Source organism: Protopterus annectens, chromosome 14.part0 (genome assembly GCF_019279795.1).
Source record: "Protopterus annectens isolate FY-2018-M chromosome 14.part0, PAN1.0, whole genome shotgun sequence".
Lineage (NCBI taxonomy): Eukaryota > Metazoa > Chordata > Ceratodontiformes > Protopteridae > Protopterus > Protopterus annectens.
The window spans coordinates 616,102,925-616,115,007 of NC_056748.1; positions in this window are offsets into that span (position 1 = coordinate 616,102,925).

Here is a 12,083-nt window from a genome sequence, read left to right on the forward strand (position 1 = left end):
TAAACAGAGAAAAATACTTAAAATCTCAAAAGTGGCTCCTTCTTCTCTCAGCGTTTTTCCTCTTGGAGGGTGCTTCACCAACAGCCAACAAGCCTGAAAAGATGCTCAAACCACGAGGCAACTAGGTTTTAAGAGAGGAAGATGAAGGAGTTATGGAAATGACCCCTAGTGGCCAATAAAACTACAGTTTCAAGTCAGTAACCACCTCTCCGGGGGGCAGGGAAGCTGCTCAATGTTAGTCACTCCCACTGATAAACACAGAGACCCTCCTTCAGCCCAAGCAAAAATGGCCTCACAGAAACTTTCAAACAGTTCAGGAACAGCAAGCCTGTAACTGAACTTTTTTAACTCTCAGAAAAGTGGGAAAAAAGCAAGATTTTTTTTTTGTTTTTGTTTTTTACAGAGATTGCTTTCATAACCATTCAGATATCTTTGCTTCACAATCAAGACCCAACTTCTTTGGATGTCTTTCACCCCATTAACCATGCTATTATACTCAAGATGCCAAGAAATTACAAAAACTCTCCTGCCTTACTCATAAAACATTGTATTACAACATGCATTATTTTAACAGTCTAATCTATCTTAGTACTTAAAGCAACTTTAGTTAACATGGGACCTAATGGCCCCCTAGAGGTCCCTTTATAATTAACAATTACGTGATTACAAAATTCTTATAGTCATATTTTCCATTTAAATCTCTGCCATCCGATAATAAAATTGTTATTCAGCAAAGACTGCAACTTGACATAAAGATCTTGACTTAACTTTGGAATTATGGCAACATAAACATTAATCAGTTTCCAAATATAAAGCTGAAATTCCACATTTACAACAGAAGCCCTCCTACACTCTTATCACAAGGTGAATTTTTATTTTAAAGGCTGAATTCAACAAAAAGGAAATCACTCTTAAACATGTATTAGAACCAAGAGATCACACACCATAACATCCCCAAAACATATGAGAATGTTTTTGTGATGCTAAGGATACAACCTTATCACCACATAACAAAAAAATATCAGATTTAAGAGATTTTTAACAAGTCCAGGATCCTCCAACTTTGAACTTAATAAACTGTTTGCATTAATAGTGAATAACAGTAACAGGAATAAATCACCAGTACAAAAGTTAATCCAGTGGAAATCCAGACAGCAAATAGTACAAAAAAGAACCACTGGAACACATAAACTGCTAGTCTAGACCAAAAACACTTTAATGAAATGCAAGCAAAAACACTTTCATGTTCAGGCTTCTTCAGACTTATTACAGAAATGTTGTATCAACAAACTCATTTATATAGTGATGTCATAATTAATTACACATGCTTTTGATGTTCAACAAGCAAAGGTTTTAAAGCGACGGTACTATTCAAGCTGGACAATATAGTCCAGCTAGGCATAAAATCCAATAAAATTCATCTAATTCAGTCTGATGTACAATGTTTCCACCACGAGCTGAGCTCTTACTAACACATAAAATTAAAAACTTAAAAACATGAGCAGAACCTTTGTCTTTTTGGCGTCTAAAATGAGCACTAGGAATAACTTATTTTTTTATGTCAGATAGATGTTTACTTATCCAATATTTAAATTTCTGATTTGTTTTGCCCACATAGAATGCAGTGTACTCTTGACATAAAGCAAGGTAAACTACATTTTTGGTATTACAATTACCATAATCGTATAACGTAAATACCGCTTTTATGTTTAAAGAGGTTACAGCTTAAAACATACTGGTAGAACCTTCACCTACCACATTTAAAAGTACCCTTCTTCTTAGAATGGTCTAACATATTAAGCCTTTTTTGTTCTTTATAGCATAGCTTGTTTTTTAGATTCTGGCTTCTCTTATGGCCAAAAGCTGGTATATCAGAAAGCACTTTGTTAAATTCAGGATCATTTCTTAGAATATGCCAGTATTTCTTAATATCTTTAACATCATTAGTGTTGGCATTGTAAGTAATCATGCATCTAACTCTAGAACATCTATTAGCTAAATTCATATTTATAGTGTCAGATTTAACAAATATGGGTCTAGTTTTAGTTTGTTTTAATGAGACAACACCATTGTAGGCATCCTTTAACTCACTATTTTTGTAAGCCTGAGTTTAAAGTCAGAAAAAAGCATCATTAAGCTGCATAGTCATAGTGTCATTAGAGGTGTTCAGCTTGGCAACTCTAGCAAACTGATTCTTAACAATATTTTTGAACATATACTGAGGGTGCATGCTGTTCCGATGCAGATATGAGTTCCTTTTTGCTGGTTTCTTGTAAGGTTTAGCACCTAGTGCTCATGTTATATCCTTCAAACCAGTAATATCTAAATAAAAAATCAATAAAATCTGTATTTGTATTGCTCTTAAATCTTAAAAGAAAGTTGTATTAGTTAAATATTTAGCGAAATTCTTAAAACTAGTAATGTCACTTTCCTAAATGAAAAAAGGTCATCAACAAATCGACGATAAAATAAAACCTTTTCTAAACCACATTATTGCCTGATAAAATGTACTGACACTCTCATATATACATAACTACGTTAGCATAGCTATTAGCTGTAGCTGTAGCTGTGCCTATTGCTACTCCTTGTTTTCGACGATAAAAAGTATCAAGAACCATAAAAACATTATTAGTTAAGACAGTTAAAAGCAGTTTACAAAGAACATTTATATGAGATTGTGTATATTCGGTACATTCTAACAAATATTCTTTCACATAAGAAATGCCCAAATCAGCTGGTATATGTGTGAATAGACAAGTCAACACCCAGAGTTGCAAAAATACAGTTAGTTAAAGTCTTCTCTCTTGACCATTTATACAGTTGCTTTAAAAAATCTGCAGTATCTTTCTGAATTGTGCCAGTATATTCAAAACTTATCTTAACTGAGCATCAAAGTATTTTGATAGCAGTTCAATTACCCAACCATTCGCTGAAATAATGGGTCTGAGGGGAGGGGTAGTCATAGATTTATGAACTTTTGGTGTGTGTGTATGTATATGTGTGTGTGTGTGTGTGTGTGTGTGTGTGTGTGTATGTGTGTGTGTGTGTGTGTGTGTGTGTGTGTGTGTGTGCGTGTGTGTATGTATATATATATATATATATATATTATATATATACATATATATATATATATATATATATATATATATATATATATTCACACATATATACATATATATATATATATATATATATATATATATATATATATATATATATATATATATATATATATATATATATATATATATATATATATATATATATATATATATATATATATATATATATATATATATATATATATATATATATATATATATATATATATATATATATATATATACATATATACATTACTGTTTATTAATGATGGTGATTAGTCATGAATTAAAAGGCAAATATGATTCAAAAGCAACACTTCCAGAACGGTGAGAACATTGCAAACAATACCTGCATCATCAACTGCAGTCAGCCAGTATTACAAGAGGAATACCTCCATTAAATCAGGTCTCCATGCTTAGACTACAGTTGAGTAGTGAAAGGAACATCTGTAATGTGGAACATCTGCAACACATTTTATGACTTGCTGTTTGAATGTGCCATGAACTGTGTTATCATATTATTCAGTTTACTGATTCATTTATTTCTTGTTGTTGGTATATATAACTGGGCCACTCACGTTTTCAACAGAGGCATGAATATAAGAAATCCAGTATAATAGTAAAAGTGTGTATAAAGCAATATGCCAAAGAAAATGCAAATTAATGTCAGTCTGATGGCAGAGAGGCAAAGTATCTATCTGTGCCACCACTGACCTGAATTGAGTAATGGATTTGGGATGTGGTAGTGTCAATCAGGGTGCAATAGCATTAAGAGGCCAACTAGCCCCATTGGATCCCTTACTCCAGATGTACTACAAGAGAGTACCACAAGGACAACTTCCTATGAACTTGGGAACCACACCTGATGAAGGCTGGAAGGCAGCCACTGAGGGATCTGGGGTCAGGCAACCATGGCAATATGGGAACATCTGGAAGGCCATTTATTAAAAGCATTAACAGGTTGTATCACAAATAATATTAGAAGAACAGTGATGCTTTATATAAAAGTGATAAAATGTAGCTTAGTCCCAAGAAAGATTTATCAGATAACATCTGTGAAGTATTCAATTCAGTCTCTCAGAACATAGTTGTTGACCAAATAATGAAGCCATAAGAAAACAAAAGACATTTTTAAGAGTTTACAATAGTAAAATGAAGAGGACTGAGAAAGGATGTGTAGATTTTATTGGTTGTCATGGTACCAAGAAGGTAGTTCAGCCATTAGGGTTTCTGCCTTACAGTTCCAATGTTCAATTTTGGTCTGAGTTTCCTCTGAGTGAAATGTTCATGTTCTCTGTTTGGAGTTTTTCTCAGGATCTCTGGTTCCCACTCACCTCACAAAATATGCATGCTGATTGGCTACTAAACTGCCTATATATATATATATATATATATATATATATATATATATATATATATATGTATATATATATCTTGGACTTACACATGCCCTTGCGTCCAGCACCATAGCTGAAAAGGATATAAAAAAGACCTTTGGTGGAATTCATAAATTCCTTGGATACTGTACAAGTAGCTGCGCATAGTACACAAGTGGCTTGTGATTCATAAAAGACTCACTGCACAGTAATGCAGCAAAGCTGTATGGGCTGGTCAGTAGAACAGGACGTTATGATAATGGGGACAATGTGTGGGGTTGTGGCCTATGATAATGAGGTCACTGTATTTTTGGAGCACTGTGACAAACGAAATTGTGTACAGTACTAGATTCACAGATTCTCATAGTATAGAATTTCTGTGCAAGGCGAGGGATCTAAAAGTGTATGGGTCTGCAGTAATCTTGCTATGCACACCTATGCATTTTCAGAGATGCAAATTTCATAATGTAGCTTAATCCATGGTGTGTATTGGTGTGTATGAAACTGAATGCATTTCTCTGTGTCACTGCGTATAAAATCAAGCCCATGGTCATCAAGGCATGTGTGTGTGTGTGTGTGTGTGTGTGTGTGTGTGTGTGTGTGTGTGTGTGTGTGTGTGTGTGTGTGTGTGTGTGTGGACAGGTGCTCATGTACATCTGAATGTATCCTGGAGCACTCACTGTGTGTAGTCTTCTTAGTAATTTGGGCACTGCATTTCTTAGTTGCTTCATCAGCTTAGTGGAGTTATTCATAATCATGCAAATTCTTGGGTAATGAGCTGTTAAGCTTGTGGAAGTGTGCATGGATATGACTCACTAAATGGCACAACAGTAAAAAGACCATATTCCATAAAGTTCTATATGAAAGGATCTGTCATGCATTCATTGTTAAGGGTTTTTTAGCAAATATCCATGATACATAATATTGAATCATATTAATTAATCAAAACTTTTTGTCGTATAAAATAACACCTTTTAACCATACAATGAAATTCCTGGTTGAAGCCAATATTAAGTGCTCACATATTGTGTCCTTGTATTCCACACTGTGAGTGGTAGTATTCCACATTTTGAAGATGATAGGTTAAGAGCTATACTGGAGCACATCAGTTACTTAGATGGCAAACAAATTAAATTAGAAATAGGGCCATATTCCAAAACAGGCTGCTCTCAGCGTTAGTCTGTCCTGATTCTGAAAGACTTGCTCTTTTTTAATTTCTCCAAATCTTTTGGGTTTCCATTACTATGACAGGAATAGACCCCATTCCTAAGTCAAAGTATGTTTAAAGTTCATGAAATTAGTATTGTTTCAATCTTTGATATCAGCCAAAAGTGCTCTTCGCAGCACTCGCAATGTCCCCAGTAATGACTCCTTCTGCAATTTGTATGGGGTTACATGGATTGGTAACACATCTAAATACAATTATAAATTATTTTTTATAAGACCCATTGCTCCAACTACTATTGCGACTGTCTGGGTATCTTTCTTCCACATTGCTCTCATTTCTGCCTGCAGATCCTGAAATTTTATGACTTTGTATCTCTCTCTGTATGCAAGGCACTGTAGTCACTGGGTGTAGCAAATTCAATGAGCAATACTACCTCTGTCTTCTTTTCTTGGACCACTATATGGTTTTCTAGGATCTATCTTTTGAACTGTTGGTAACGGGTGATCCCATTTCATCATTTTCTATGATGCTTTGTGGCGGGTCTATATTAGATAATCAAACTTTCAAAAGTTCGAGTGTCATATGGTCGACACCATATAATCAAACTTTTAAAATTTTGAAAATATAATAAAAAAAATAAACTACACAAATAACCTACCTGAACATTTTAAGAAGGGGGCAAGCCCCTCTGCGCCCCCAACACCCCTCACTCTTTAAATATACCAACTGCGAGATCACATCACAGTGCAGAAAAGGGAATTCTTCCCATTCTGCGCTGTATGGAGATCTCCGTTAAAACGTTCAAACTTTCAAAAATTCGATCATATGGTGTCGACCATATGAAAGTCGAACTTTTGAAAGTTCAAGCATTCAATATAGACCCTGTCTGGCTCATGTTTCCAGTGTTTTTCAGCCACTTCAGTACCGTAATATTTGCACAATCCCCAGTGCAACAGTCTTGCACATTAATATGCCTTTCAGTATACAGTCCTTCTGCCATTAGTATGTCACAACCAGCAACAAGGTGTGCAACTGTTTGCAATTTGGTTTTACAAAACCTACATTTTTCTGTTTCCTGCACATGTTCAATGGAATTTGTTATCCAATCTGTACATAGCCCACTATCTTCGGCTGTTAATATTAAACTTTCATCTCTTGGTTTGAATTTGCCTCTCCTTAACCATTCCTGTGTTCGCTCCTGATCAGCATGAGCTTCTTTTCTTCCAGAAGTTTTCTATACTTGCAACTATATTTATGCTTTTTCCACATTTATTGCCTTCTCATCTGGTCCTTTACCTTATAGTCTTTCTTTTGTTTTTTGGCACATTCAGTGGCTGCCTGAGTTTTATCTTCTTCTTATTTGATTTCCATTCCTGCTTGACGGTGATATGCTTCTGCTAAAGTAAGCAGAGAAGTCATCTTAGATTTAATCTTCTCATGTTTCAAAACTTTCACTACATTTGGCTCTTGTGAGGTCAGCAGATATGTGTGGAGTTCTACGATTGCAGATCTATACATGTAACCAATTTCAATTAGGCCCATCCCTCCTTCGGAATAGGGAATATATAATCTTGGTATACACTGATTTTTATAAATCATTTGGTGAGCATGAAGCATCCTTCTTGTTTTCCTATCTAAATCTATCCAACACTTTTTGGGGCCAGTCAATCACTCCAAAACTGTAAGTTAGGACATGAAGAACAAATTGGTTTATAGCTTGGATTTTGTTCCTAGATGTCACCATTGTTTTCAGAATTAGTTTAAGTCTTCTAAGTATTCCTTATTAAGTTTTATTTGCATTTCTTAATGTTTTATTGTTGATCCTTCATCAATTTCCAAATATTTATACACTCACTTGCTCAAGTTCTTTTATATCACATTATTGGCCCAAACTGGTTGCTTTTGCACACTTACGAAGACCGAATGACATTCTTATATCATCTGAAAAAGTTTTGATGACTTGCAGCTGTATTTTCAGTTCCTCATTTGATGAGCTATACAGTTTTAAATCATTGACAAAGAGAAGATGAGAAGTCTTTACATTGTTGTTTTTAAGAGCCAAACTGTAGCCATGGCCTAAGTTGTTAAGTAAACAGCTTAATGGGTTAATCGCAAGGCAGAATAGCAACAATGAGAGAGAGTCACTCGGGAATATAACCCTTTGAATTTTTATCCGTGGGATAATAATCTGTCCTTTTTCATGGCTTAATTACAAAGTGGTCTGCCACTGTTTCATGGTCATTGTAATGTAGTCAATCAGTGTAGGGTGTATCTTACACATTTTTAAGCACTCTTTTATCCATGAATGTGGGATACTATCAAATGCTTTTTTATAGTTAATCCATGCTTTCCCTTTTTACAGTTCTCCAGTATGACTTTATTTAACAATAAATGATCCTTTGTTCCATATGACTTTCTTTTATTGCCCTTTTATTCTACTATCATAATTGAGTTTTCTTCTAAATGACTATAAACTCTGTCAGCATCAATTCCCATGTATAGTTTATACATCGTCGGAAGACAAGTTATTTGTCTATAATTTTTAGGGTAGCTTGCAAGTTCACTCTTAAGAAGGAGCATTGTTTTGCCTGTTGTTAGCTAGATTGGTGTCTGTTCGGGGTGTGCATATAAATAGTTCTTACTCATGGCTAAATCCCCATGTAAAGATGTTAATACTTTTAATGAAAAGTTAGGTACTACATCTGGGCCTGGGGTTTTCCAATTAGAGGTTTTTCTTAACTTTGTCTCAATCTCTTTGGCTATTACTTCATCACATTTCATATCCTGCACCTTTAAACTTCTTATTCTTTCTTTTACTTCTTCTATCTATTTAGCATCTTTGTTATGTTCAACAGGATAAACCAAAAAAAGGAGAAAAGGAACTTGGTGAAAAGTCACCAGTAAACCAAAAAACACTAAGCCAAACCAATCCAAGGCAGGAAGCTTTTATTCCATACAAACTGAGCACACAAAATGTGTTTATCCTGTTTTGTGTGCTCACTGTGTATGGAATAAAAGCCTCCTGCCTTGAATTGGTTTGGCTTGATGTTCCACAGGATCTTCATAGATACTTCTCCAAAATGTATCTACTTCCTCTTTTTTTGGTGGTCTTTTAGTTCCTTTTACCTTATTTCCCAATTCTGTATAAAACTTTTTTGGGTCATCAATAAATTGCTTATTTTGTACTTTTCCTTTATATTTATCTGTGTATCTTCTAAGTTTGTCTGCCTGAACTGATATTTTAGTTTATTTGCAATAGTGCATGATAAATCCTGATCCATTATAATACTGAGCATTGCTTTTATCATGTCTACCTTTCTAAGTATTTTTGTTGACATATTCCCTCATCTATAATCTTCTAAGAGTGATACTTCTTGTCTTAATTACTTTATAATTTTCCCTATTCGATATTTCCATAATGGTATTCAGTTTCTCCCCTTCCTTTCCCTCACTACCCTGTGTTATTGTGGTAGAACTTTATCAGTTATTAATTTAGCTGCACAGTAATATATCCTCTTTACTTCTGTTATGGCACATGGATCTCTATGGACAATCCTAATTACTACATTCATTTGTTTTATCAGACTTCTGACTTTTTGGGTTTTATTGACCTTCTGCAGTCTGTTTCTCTCATTGATCTTAATATATCTGCCCATGTCCATTAAATTAAGCAACTCTTCTCTTATCTCATTTTCTTCCAAACTGAGGGCACATCCCTTGTTTTCTGTTTCCTGTGGGCATTCTATAGAAAGTTCTATAGCATCTTTCTTCTTCAGATGTTTCCTGATCTTCCTGTTTCTCCTTACTTTGGGAACTCACTCCATCATGCTGTGATGTAATCTGTGTTAGACCTTCTACACCAAATCCTTCACTTCGCAGACACTCCATAACTTCAACTTCTATTTTTTAACTTCTACTTTGCTAATCTTATTTTCTATATTCCATGTTTGTTATGATGTTTTTTATTGTAAAATTTTCTATATCCAGATGCCTTTGCCTGTATTTCTCTACGAATATCTTTGGAGCTGCCTTCTTCATATTGATTAATTTGGCTTTCTCCTTTGCATAAATATTACACCATATCAAATCTTTCTTTCTTTCCCATGTCCATATTTCTTTTTATATTGTTCAAATATCTCTAGGTTTTGTTGTTTATATTTTCGCACCTCCTCAGATGCTATTTTTTCCAAACAGATCAAAGTTTCTTGATCTATATACTGTTTTTTACAAATCTGTTGCATTAATGAAAACAAATTGTCATTTGAAGCTTCTGACAGTTTTTCTGGCAGAAGTATTTCTCTTTCCTCTAATTTCTCTCTTAATCATTTTATATATCTTGTGTCTGGAAATTCTGGGCTTTTTGCATAATAGTAACAATACATACTTTCTTTCTTATCCTCAATAGTCTACTCTATTATCTTTATGGTATATCAGTTTTTGTGATTTTTGTGGACTGCTACTTCCTTCTACAACAGGGGGCCATCCTCCCCCTGGGTCTGATCTAGTCCCGTCGTAGGAATGCTTCCATATTTTGAGGATTCTAGACTGTCATTTTTTCCAGTCCTGGCACCAGTACGCCTACCAGGATTGGGCACTTTTTTTATCCTGGGTCTTGTGCACCCAGCTATCCCTTTTAATTTTTTACCTACTTCTGTCTATGATATCTTCTTCTTCTTTCAGCTTTTGCCCGGTTAGGGGTCACCACAGCGGATCACCTGTGTGCTCATGATTGGCAGTGGAGTTTTACGGTGTCGAGTTGCCAGCCCGGCGCCCAACCTTCCACAGAAGGCACACACACACATGCACACACTCACACCTAGGGCCAATTTAGAGTGTCCAATCCACCTACAGCATATCTTTGAGATGTGGGAGGAAACCGGAGCACCAGGAGGAAACCCACGCGACCACAGGGAGGACATGCAGACTCTGCACAGAAGGCACCCCAGCCGAGAATTGAACCAGAGAACCTCTTGCTGTGAGGCGGCAACGCTAACCGCTGCATGATATATGCTATATAAATACAGTATATATATATATATATATATATATATATATATATATATATATATATATATATATATATATATATATCAGTGTCGCCTTGGTGAGATTTTGTGAAAACAGGGTCTACCTTGTGAAGGTACTCACCAAGACTCGAGGATGAATTCAATTCCAGCACTACTCCTCTCCTTTGCTTGCTGACTTTTCATCTCTCCATTCAGACCCCTAGCTCTCAGTGTAAGTGACTTACTTTATTGTAAGCCCTACCTATAAACAACCTTACTACAGGAAGCAGACTCCAAAACCCCTGCTCTCAAAGTAAGTGTCTTACTTCAGTGTAAGGCCTAACAGGCTTACTACAAGAAGCAGATTCCAAACCACCTGCTCTCAGTGTAAGTGGTCACTTACACAGAGAGCAAGTCTTTTGGAATCAGGGCCATTGTTTAATCAGTTTTGTTTTGTAGTCAGACATTTATTTTATAACATAAATAAATTACATTTTTTCTGATGGGATGCAACATTATTTGACTTTCTGAAGAGACTTCTCTAGAGAAAATAAGCCTTGCTTGATATATGATAATTAACTTTCATACAAAACTACATCTGGAATTGCAGAAGTCCATAGTAAATGGCATCAGGGCTGCAACATTTAACAGCTCAGTGTCAACTTTCCTTCCTTATGTTTTGCAGCATTTATTTTTTATTTTAATGTAATTTTACCTATTTGTTGACTAAGCCCAGAAGACAAATTCCCTTTTTCAGCAGGGACCTGAGAGACCTGTCTAGTTATGTAACTATCGCACATGCTCAGGAGATACATAACGATGGAATGAATCAAAACCAGCAGCACAAGCTCAGGGAGCTGCTATTTAGCAGCCCAGGGCAGCATTGTCCATTCACATCAGGCTCCATTAGGGAACATCATTAGGATTAGTAGGAATGATGCGCTGTATTATCTAAAAATTATTTGCTCTAGAATAATATCCATACAGTTTTAAATGTCATACGATGTAGCAGTATCATCCAACTAATGTTCATTATTCAGTGTTAGTAATCCAAACTCCAAAGCCTCAATACGGACTTTATTAAAGTTTTTCTGCTGTTAGTGGGAACATTACTTCCTAAATAATTATTTCTTTTAAATGTTCCCAAACTTCTGATCACTATTATTTGTAATAGTAGGTCATTCAATAGAGAACCTGCTCTCTCTTGTAAAGAGCTAATGCTCAGAGGAGTTCTAAAAGTTGGATTATTGACATAAAGACCAGAATTTCTTATTTCAGCATCATAGTTTGATACAAACTGAATCTCTAATGTAGCAGCCAGTGAACCATTTCTTATGCATTTATAGATTAAAATAAAATGACCTCTTATTGGCCTACTAATGAAGTACATAGGTGACTATTAATCTAGTTTCATATGGGTTCATAGGCA